Source organism: Felis catus, chromosome C1 (assembly GCF_018350175.1).
Source record: "Felis catus isolate Fca126 chromosome C1, F.catus_Fca126_mat1.0, whole genome shotgun sequence".
NCBI classification, from domain to species: domain Eukaryota; kingdom Metazoa; phylum Chordata; class Mammalia; order Carnivora; family Felidae; genus Felis; species Felis catus.
In genome coordinates this window covers 135,513,286-135,523,811 of record NC_058375.1, presented here as the reverse complement: position 1 = coordinate 135,523,811, position 10,526 = coordinate 135,513,286, and the positions used below count along the sequence as shown (strand labels likewise).

Here is a 10,526-nt window from a genome sequence, read left to right as displayed (position 1 = left end):
ATTATTGCAAGGAAGTCTTACGTACTTGCCAGCAGTATCTATAAATTTGAACTGGAGCTTTCAGACAGGCCACGTGAAGAGGGAAATATGATTCACTGCATGGATCGGAGTGTCCCTAACACAAAGAATATGCCATTTGCTCGGCAGGATGCAATTATTCCTGGTTCTGAGACCATAGAGAAATTTGTCCCTGTGGCCCTCCTCGAGAAGGCATAGCACAGAACAAGGAAGCGTCACCTCGACAGTATGCCGCCAGCCTGCAGAGCAATGCGCTGCATACGGTTATTTAATGCACCGTTTGTTAGTGCCAGGTCGCAGCATTTAGTCATGGCAGTTCTTTGGGGATAGCATGCCGAACGTGAGGGTGTGAAAGCCCTGCATAAATTCAACACTAATGCTAATTCCCATAACATCTTTGCTAGGACACCCAACCCGTGTCCACTGGGGGTATTTAGTCCCCTTCCACTCGCTCGCTCCATCTGAACACAAGGCACATCTCCTAACCTCTTCTGATGAAGAACAGATCGAAGCTGGTAGTCTCTGCACGAGACTCAGTCTCAAGTTGGCCTGAGGAGAATGAGTGAAGGGGGCAGAGCAAAGCCAGGCCAAGAGAACCAGTTCGACAGTGGTGTGCTCACAGGTTGTGTCAGTTCATTGGTCAGATACAGACAGGCCCACCATTCCCGGGCTTTGAAGAGAGCTCCAGTTGCCGCTGGCAAACACCTGTTAGGAGCCGTTACTCCCACTCCTTTATTCACTCAGTCATTGATTTGACCAGTGTCTATTAGTAGTTATTATGGTGACGTGCCCGGGAAGCATAGCTGGACAAGACTCACGGTGCCCCTTCCTAACAAAGCTTGTCGGTTACCCTCTACCAGAAGATGCTCTTAATTTACACAACTCAAGAAAAAAGCATTGAGCTGGAGAACTAATAACTAAAACCCTACATCCTACCTCTTTTTCCGAAAGGCTGTGGAAGGATTCACCTGGGAATCTGGAGAGCAGCCCTTCCTTGGAATTAACTAAAGACTGTGGCCTTGCGATTCATTTCAGTAGTCCATGCCTTTGGTTGTCTCATCTATCAAGAATGAAACTAATATGCAACAAATACATCATAATATACTGTGAAAGATTAAAAAGAGTAAGTTATGAAAGCTAAAAACACTATGGAAGTATTACCTCTAAAATGCGTCCATCTTGGGGGTGCCTGGGCGGCTCAGTCAGTTAAGTGTTCGACTCTTAATTTCAGCTCAGGTTCTGATGTCACAGTTTGTGAGTTTGAGCCCTGTGGCTGCCTGCGTGGGATTTTCTTTCTTTCCCTCTCTCTTTCTGCCCCTCCCCCCCACATTCTCTCAAAATAAATAAATCAAGTTTAAAAAATAAAAATAATATATGCATGTTGATAAAATGGACCCTTAAATTATTATTACATAAGTACGTCTGAGTGTCTGTCATAATTAGAAACTTGTGGCTAACAATACAAGATAATGACGGGCACCTGGCTGGTTCAGTTGGTAGAGCATGTGACTCTTGATCTAGGGGTCATGAGTTCGAGTGTAGAGTTTGTATGAAGAGATTACTAAACAAAAATCAGAAGAAGAAGAAGAAGACAACAGGATAATAAAAAATAATTTAAAATAATAAAATATAATAAAAATATAATAAAAAAATTTTAAAATGAACAATTTATTCTACCTAAACACTAGACAACTGTATCAATAACATTTTATGGCTTGCACTGAAGGACTCACCAAATTACAAATACAGCCCTTCTAGAATGTTAAAAACATAGTTAGGACTGGCCTGAAATGGAAGCACCCATGTACTCTTATCTGTTGATGTGCAAACAGTATGGTTACGTAAGGAGTAAAAAATCAAAATAATAGTCATTTTACATTATCAAAGTTCAGAGCATACTAAGAAATAACTCTGCCCCAGAGAGAGTTCTACATTCATTTACAACCCCTCTAACTGAAACTAGAATTGTCATCTTCTTTCCCTAACTTGCAAGTTATACCAAAGGCATGTAGTCAACTGGAAAACAAAGAGCACATCTCCTGACTATACAGATTAAACCAATTTTAAGCATTTTAACATAAAAGCATATATCACAAGATGCACTGCACAGTATTATTCATACAAGGTCAAATTCTTACCTTTTCCTCATTCGGGTTGGCTACCACATATTGGGTACTTTAGGATCGGATCCATTGCTTTCCAAGTTGCCTGTCTGCTTACCATAAAATATTTCACTGAAAGTAAAGGGATCCCTTTCTTGAATGGTGGCAAGTGTGGAGAGTACGCCACGAAGGCCTTGGGCACACTGTGAGAGTGCCTTGCGCTGCCTGCCCACCTCCAAATGCTGCACTCTGCCCCTCCATTGCATGTGAACCTTTCTACCTAATCCTATTATCACCAAGTTCTGCTTCTGCTTTTGTCTCTTAGCTAAAGAAGATGAGTAAGTCTTCAGAGGAAATGATCTACTGTGGACAGGTGTTTGAGAAACCTCCCTGGAAGGTGAAGAACTGCAGCATCTAGCTGTGCTAGGACTTCTGCAGCAGCACCTACAACATGTACTGTAAGTCCTGGAACCTCCCCACTGCAGATGTTGTCACCCAGTGCTACTGAAACATGGGCAACCAGCACAAGTGCCTGGGCACATTCAATCCAGATCATGAAGATGTAGGAGATTGCAGCCAGCAAGTGCCGCTGAGTGGCAGTCAAGCAGTTGCATGACTTCAAGATCAAATTCCCACTGCCTCACCAGGTCCTACATCAGCAGCACAAGCCATGCTTAACCACCAAGAGGCCCAAAACTTTCTTGTAGATGCAGAGCCTCCCTGTCCCCAAGTTTGCCCAAATAAACTCCTTGGAAAAACCAGGATGCTAAGAAAGAAAAAGGTTAGAAAAGAAGGAAAGAAAGAAAGGAAAGAGAAGGAAAGAAAGAAGAAAGGAAGAAAGAAAGAAAGAAAGAAAGAAAGAAAGAAAGAAAGAAAAGGACTCACAAAGAGAGCTCAGGTTCAAGATGGCAACCTAGGAAGATCCTGAAGTCATCTTCTCCCATAGACATAACAAATCTACAGCTACATACTGAATAATTGTCTCTGAAGAAGTTCTGAAAACTCGATGAACAATGCCTCCACAACAAAAGATAAAAGAGCCACATCAAGATAGGTAGAAGAGGCAGAGATGTGCTCCTGCTAAAATCCCACCTAAGGCCCAGCAACCCACAATCAGCAGGGACCTCAACAACATGAAACTTTTCCTTGAGGACCAAGAGATTCATGTCTCCACATCAGGCATCCCAACTCTTGGGTCGTGCATCAGAAAGATGAGCCCCCCAAATCTAAAACCAATGGAGATTATGCCCAAGAGAACCAAAGAACTATAGGAAACGGAGAACCTGCCCTTAAAGGACTCACACCTGCAAACTCTCTCACCCCAGGACCTAGCACAAGAGCAGCAGTTAGAAAAGCACCTATATCACATATGAAGGAGATCTACTTACCAATCTTAAAGCAAGTGCTGGAGAGCTGGGAAACCAATGGAACCATCTCTGGGGATGGAAGTTCTGGCAGGCACCACTCTTGGATCTCATTCTACCTTGTTAATGTCAGCACTGGCAGGTGCCACTTTGGCAATCTCCCTCTAGCCTGCTGGTACGCGTGAGCACACCCTCCCCCCGCACACACCACAGCCATACCACAGGCAGCCAGCCAGCCAGGCACCCCACATACCCAATGCTACAGCCCTGGCCCAGCCATAACCATCAGCAGCCATGTGCAACTTACACAGGGAATGCCGCTTGAGCCCTGGTTCTGGTGGTCAGAGGGGATTGCATTTCTGGGCCCAGTGGCTCACCTTCTACACAAGACCACTCCTTCAAGATTGGGAGAGGTAACTGTTTCACCTTATAGAAACAAGCACAGAGAATCAGTCAAAGTGAAGAGACAGAGGAATGCATTCTAAAAGAAAGATCAAGACAAAGCCTCAGAAAAAGACCTTAGTGAAGTGAAGATAAGTAATCTACCTGATAAAGTTCAAGTAATGGTCATAAAGATGCTCGCCAAACTTGGGAGAAGAACAGATGAACACAGAACTTCAACAAGTAGATATAAAATATTAAAAAGTACCAAACAGAAGTCACAGAGCTGAAGAACATAATAATTGAACTAAAAATTATACTACAGGTTCAAAAGTAGACTGAATAAAGCAGAACTAATCAGCAAGCTGGAAAACAAAACATAATACTAAAGAAAGCCATCAAACCACAATGGAAAAGAGAAAGAGAAGAGAAAAGGAATGGAGAGGAACTACAAAAATGGCCCGAAAACAATTAACAAAATGGCAACAAGTTATACCTATCAATAATTACTTTAAATGTAAACAGATTAAATTCTCCAATCAAAAGACATGCACTGTGGCTAAATGGATAAAAAACAAGATGCCTCTCTATGTTGCCTACAAGGGACTCACTTCAGAAGTATACACACAGACTGAAAGTGAAGGGATGGAAAAAGATAGGCAAACAAATTGAAATTTTTAAAAAGCTGATGTAGCTACATTTATATCAAATGAAAAGGTTTTAAAAACAAAAACTAAAATAAAATATAAAGAAAGACATTGCATAATGATAAAGGAGTCAATCCAGCAAGAATGCTTAACATTTATAAATATACACATACCCAACATAGAGGCAATAAAATATATAAAGCAAAGATTAACGGACCTAAAAGGAGAAATTGACAGCAACACAATAAGAGTGGGGGAGTTTAACACCCCACTTATATCAATTGGATAGATCACCCAGACAGAAAATCAATAAGGAAACATCAGCCTTAAATGACACATTAGACTAGATCACTTTATTAATAGACATACACGGAACATTCTATCTGAAAACAGAAGAATACAAATTTCTCTGAAGAGCAGATGGAACATTCTCCAGTATAGATCACATTAGGCCACAAAACAAATCTCAAGAAGAATGAAGTCATATCAAGTATATTTTCCAACCACAATGGTATAAAACTAGAAAAACTGGAAAAGTTACAAAAACGTGAAAACGAAACAGCATGCTACTGAACAACCAACAGGTCATCAAAGAAATCAAAGAGAAATCAAAAAATATCTAGAGACAAATGAAAGCAGAAATATGGCATACCAAAAGCTAAGGATGTAGCAAAGGAGGATATAAAAGGGAAGTTCATGCCAGTAACAAGCCTAAGTCAAGAAATAAGAAAAATCTCAAATAAACAATGTAACTTTACAACCGAAGGAACTATAAAAAGAACAAACAAAACTCACAGTTATTAGAAGGAAAGAAATAATAAAAATCAGAGCAGAAATAAATGAAATAGAGACTAAAAAAAACAAATAGAAAAGGTCAACAAAACTAAGAGCTGTTTCTTTGAAAAGATAGACAAAATTAACAAACATTGAGCTAGACTCACCAAGAAAATGAGAAGGCTCAATTAAATAAAATCAGAAATAAGACAAGTGAAACAACAAATGGTACCACAGACACACAAAGGATTATGAGTCTATGATAAACAATTCTATGCCCACAAACTGGACAACCTGGAAGACATGAATAAATACCTGGAAATATACAATCTTCCAAGACTGACTCATGAAAAAAATAGATTCTGAATAGATCAAATAAAGAGATTGAATGAGTAATCAGAAACCTCCCAACATACAAAAGTCCAGGATCAGATGGCTTTCTGGTGAATTCTACCAAACATTCAAGAAGATTTAATACTTATCTTTTTCAAACTTCTCCACAAAATTGAAGAGGAGGGAATGCCTTCCAAACACTTTCTCTGAAGCCAGCATTATACTGATACCAAAACCAGACAAAGACATCATACAAAAAAAGAAAATTATAGGCCAAGATCCTTGTACTGGGATATTAAAAATATATACAAAAATCTTCAACAAAATGTTAGCAAATGGAATCCAAGAACACATTAAAAAGATCATACACCATGGGGCACCTGGATGCTTAGTTGGTTAAGCGTCCAACTTCATCTCAGGTCATGATCTCAAGATTCATGAGTGCAAGCTCCACATCGGGCTCTGTGCTGACAGCTCGGAGCCTGGAGCCTGCTTCAGATTCTGTGTCTCCCTCTCTCTCTGCCCCTCCCCTGCTCACGCTCTGTCTCTCTCAAAAATAAACGTTAAAAAAATTTTTTTTAAAGATCATACACCATGATCAAAGTGGGATTTATTCTAATGATGCAAGGATGGTTCAACATCTGCAGATCAGAAATAAAATAGCAATGCCCAGTATCTTCACTTTAAAAAAAAAAAAAGATTTTATTTGTAAGTAATCTTGATACCTAACATGGGGCTTGAACTCCCAACCCCTCAAGAGTCACACGCTCTACTGACTGAGCCAGCCAGGCATCCCATCCTCACTTTTACTCCACATAGTATTGGAAGTCCTTCCACAGCAATTAGGCAGAGAAAAAGAAAGAAAGAAAGAAAGAAAGAAAGAAAGAAAGAAAGAAAGAAAGAAAGAGAGAGAGAGAGAGAGAGAGAGAGAGAGAGAGAAAGAAAGAAAGAAAGAAAGAAAGAAAGAAAGAAAGAAAGAAAGAAAGAAAGAAAGAAAGAAAGGAAGAAAGAAAGAAAGAAATTCATCCAAACTGGAAAGGAAAAGTATTTGTTACTTGTTGTGGATGACATGGTACTATATTTAGATAACCCTAAGGACTCCACTAAAAATGGTTAGAGCTAATAAATGAATTTGGTAAAGCTGCAGGATACAAAATTAATATACAAAAATCTGTTACACTTCCAAACACTAATATTGAACTATAACCAACAGAAATCAAGAATACAATTCCATATACAACTGCATCAAAAGGAACAAAATACCTAGGAATAAATTTAACCAAGGAGGTGAAAGACCTGTACCCTGAGGTACAACTATAAGACATTGGTGAAAGAAATTGAAGAAGACATAAATAAGTGGAAGGATATTCCATGATCATGGATTGGAAGAATTAATATTGTAAAATTATCCATACTACCTGAAGCAATACAGATTCAATGCAATCTCTATCAAATTCTAATGGCATTATTCACAGAACTTAAACAAATAATTACAAAATTTATATGGAACCTCAAAAGACTCTGAAGAACCAAGACAATCTTGAGAAGAACAAATCCAGAAGTATCAGGCTCTGTGATTTCAAACTATAATATAAAGCCACAGTAATTGAAACAATATGTATTGGCATAAAAATAGACACATAGATCTCTGGAATATAATAGAGAGTCCAGAAATAAACTCATGCATGTATGGTCAATTAATTTATGACAAAGGGGTCAGGAATGTACAACGAATAAAGAATGGTCTCTTCAACAAATGGTGCTAAAAAAAAAAAATGGTGTGCCACTACCAGTGCAAGAATGAAACTGGACCACTGCCTTGCACCATTTATGAAAATAAACACAAAATGGATTAAAGACTTTAATGTTAGACCTGAAAACATAAAATTCCTAAAAGAAAACATAGGCAGTAACCTCCTTGATATTGGTTGTGGTGATAGTTTTTTGACTCTGACTCCAAAGGCAAGGGAAACAAAAGCAAAAATAAATGGGATCACATCAAACTAAAAAGCTTCTGCATAGCTCTTTCTGCCATCTTGGAGCCTGTGGAGGCCTGTGGGAAACGTAGCCTCCACAGACTCCAAGATTCTCCTGATACTCTTTTTGACAGGACTCCTAAAATGACAAATATGTCTGGAAGGCTGTAGTCCAAGGCCATATTTGCGGGCTATAAGTGGGTTCCCTAGAACCAGAGGGAGAACACAGCCCTTCTTAAAATTGAAGGTGTTTATGCTTGAGATGAAACTGAATTCCACCTAGGCCAAGAAATGTGCTTATGTGTAGGAAGCAAAGAACAACACAGTGACTCCCGGTGGCAAACTGAACAAAACCAGAGTAATCTGCGGAAAAGTAACTCATGCTCATGGAAACAGTGGCATGATTTGCCAAATTCCAAAGCAACCTTCCTGCTAAAACCATTGGCCACAGAATCCATGTGATGCTGTACCCCTCAAGGATTTAAACTTACTGAAAAGTAAATAAAGGTATAGATTTGTTCTCTTGTAAAAAAAAAAAAAAAGAAAAGAAAAGAAAAAGAAAAACAAAGAAAAGGCTTCTGCATAGCTAAGGAAACCATAAACAAAGTGGAAGGCAACCTACTAAACTCGAGAAGATATTTGCCAATCTGATAAGGGGTTGATATCCAGAATATGCAAAGAACTACAACTCAACAACAACAACAAATCTGATTTAAAAATGGGCAGATGATCTAATAGACATTTTTCTAGTGAAGATATACAGATGACTAAGAAGCACATAATTAGATGTTCAATATCACTAATCATCAGGGAAATGCAAATCAAAAGCCACAATGAGATATCATTTTATACCTATCAGAATGGCAAGTATCAAAAAGACAGAAATAACAAGTGTTGGTGAGGATGCAGAGAAAAGGGAATCCATGTGCACTATTGGTGGGAATGTAAACTGGTATGGCCACCATGGAAAACAATATAATTAAAAAATTAAAAATAGAGTTACCATATGATTCACCAATTCCATTACTGGGTATCTATCTGAAGAAAAAGACACTAATTTGGAAAGATATATTCATCCTCTGTTCACTGCAATATTATTTGCAATAGACAAGATATGGAAATCACCTAAAAGTCCATTGACGGATAAATGGATAAAGAAGACAGAGTAAAAATTTACAATGGAATACTAATTAGCTGTAAATAGGAATGAAATCTCGCCATTTGCAACAACATAGTAGATCTTGAAGGCATTTAATAAGTGAAATAAGTCAGAGAAAAACAAATACTCATTTACGTGGAATCTAACAAACAAAACAAAACCAAATCCAGATTCATAGGCCCAGAGAACAGAGTGGTGGTTGCCTGAGAGCAGATAGATGGGGGAATGGGTAATTGGGATCAAGAGGTATAAACTTCTAGTTATAAAATAAGTAAGTCATGGGGAGGTAACGTACAGAAGCGGGAATACATTCGGTAGCGTTGTGTTAACTTGTATGGTGACAGACGTGACTAGACATTGCAGTGATCAGTTCACAGCGTATACAAAAGTTGAATCATTGTGTTGTATACATAAAACTAATATGATATTGCATGTCAATTACACTTCAATAAAAAGGAAAAGACTTTATAAAGAAATAATACTTTATAAAGAAATAAAGCTAGGCATCTATGTAATGCTCTCCTAGCGCCTTTTAAAATATACCTAACCTCTTACTTTTTCCCACCTAGTCTCTCAGATTTGAGGCCCTTTAAACGCCCTGCAGACCCTATGCACCTGATCAATGATATCAAGCAGATTAAAATGTACCCATATCCCATATTAAATAGAATCATTTCGCTATGAAATTTTTGAAAGGATTTGTACAATTTTGTTTTTGAAATTTTAGGCCTTGGGTAACATGCCTAATTTATAACCAGCTACGATTTCTAAGTGATCAGCCAGCACGTAGAGGAATGTTTGCGATTTAACTTAAAAACTGTTTTCAAAGGCAGTGACATTTTTATGATCCTCTTTTTGAAAATGAATGAAGCTGACACAATATTGCATTTTGCTTAGTTATTAACCTGGCCTCCGTACTTCTAATATGCAACCAGTATTTTGTGATCAGGCCTTAAATATTTCCCCAGGCCTGTAAAACTTGGCAACTCTGGAGTGCCTTCAGTTTATTATGAATTAGGCCCACCCACGACAGCCCCCGATGTCATCTCCACCAGGGATCTAGCATAGGAGTCCTCGTGGACTGAACCACCAAACACCCAGCCCAAGGGTTGGTCACCGTGTGGTACTGTCTGGTCTTCTCTGCTGATAGTCTGGCACTGGCCAGCCAGTCTTCTAGCAAGCAGTCCACACCCAGATGGGATACCTTCTTTGAGCTTTCAGAACTCCTCAAGGTCTGGTGGCTACATTTAGCTCCTTATTTGAAGCTTTTCTTTTTTCACATCTTTCAAATAAAATCTTTTGTTGAGGTTCAGCTTGACATTAGAAGCTTGATATAATATATAACTGACCACATTCCCCCTCACCCACAAAAAAAAAAAAAAAAAAAGAAAGAAAATTACTCTGGAAAAAGCCTTCAGAAATAAATGGACAAAACATATACCCCCTAACATCTCATATTCAGTCTTGGGCTTCTTGAAGGTAACATTGCAGCTAATAGCCCAGCCTCCCCACCTCTACTGAACTGTTCTGGGGCCAGAAGTCTCCCAGCCCACCACTCCCAACCAATAACCCCACACTGTGCTACTTTTTAAAGTAGCTACTTTACACTGTGCTACTTTTTAAAATGTTTATTTATTTTTGAGAGAGAGAGAGAGAGAGAAAGAGGAAGAATGTAAGCGGGGGAAGGGGCAGAGGGAGACATGACTAGGGGCTCAAACTCATGAACCAAACATTGAGATCATGACTTGAGCTGAAATCGGACACTTCACTGA

The 10,526-nt window shown here is 38.9% G+C and overlaps 2 pseudogenes; both read left to right on the top strand.

The window, feature by feature from the left end:
- Positions 1 to 2,279: 2,279 nt before the first annotated feature.
- On the top strand, positions 2,280 to 2,827 carry LOC101083099 (annotated as a pseudogene).
- A 4,921-nt stretch (positions 2,828 to 7,748) lies between these two features.
- Positions 7,749 to 8,080, top strand: LOC109502670 (annotated as a pseudogene).
- Positions 8,081 to 10,526: the final 2,446 nt, after the last annotated feature.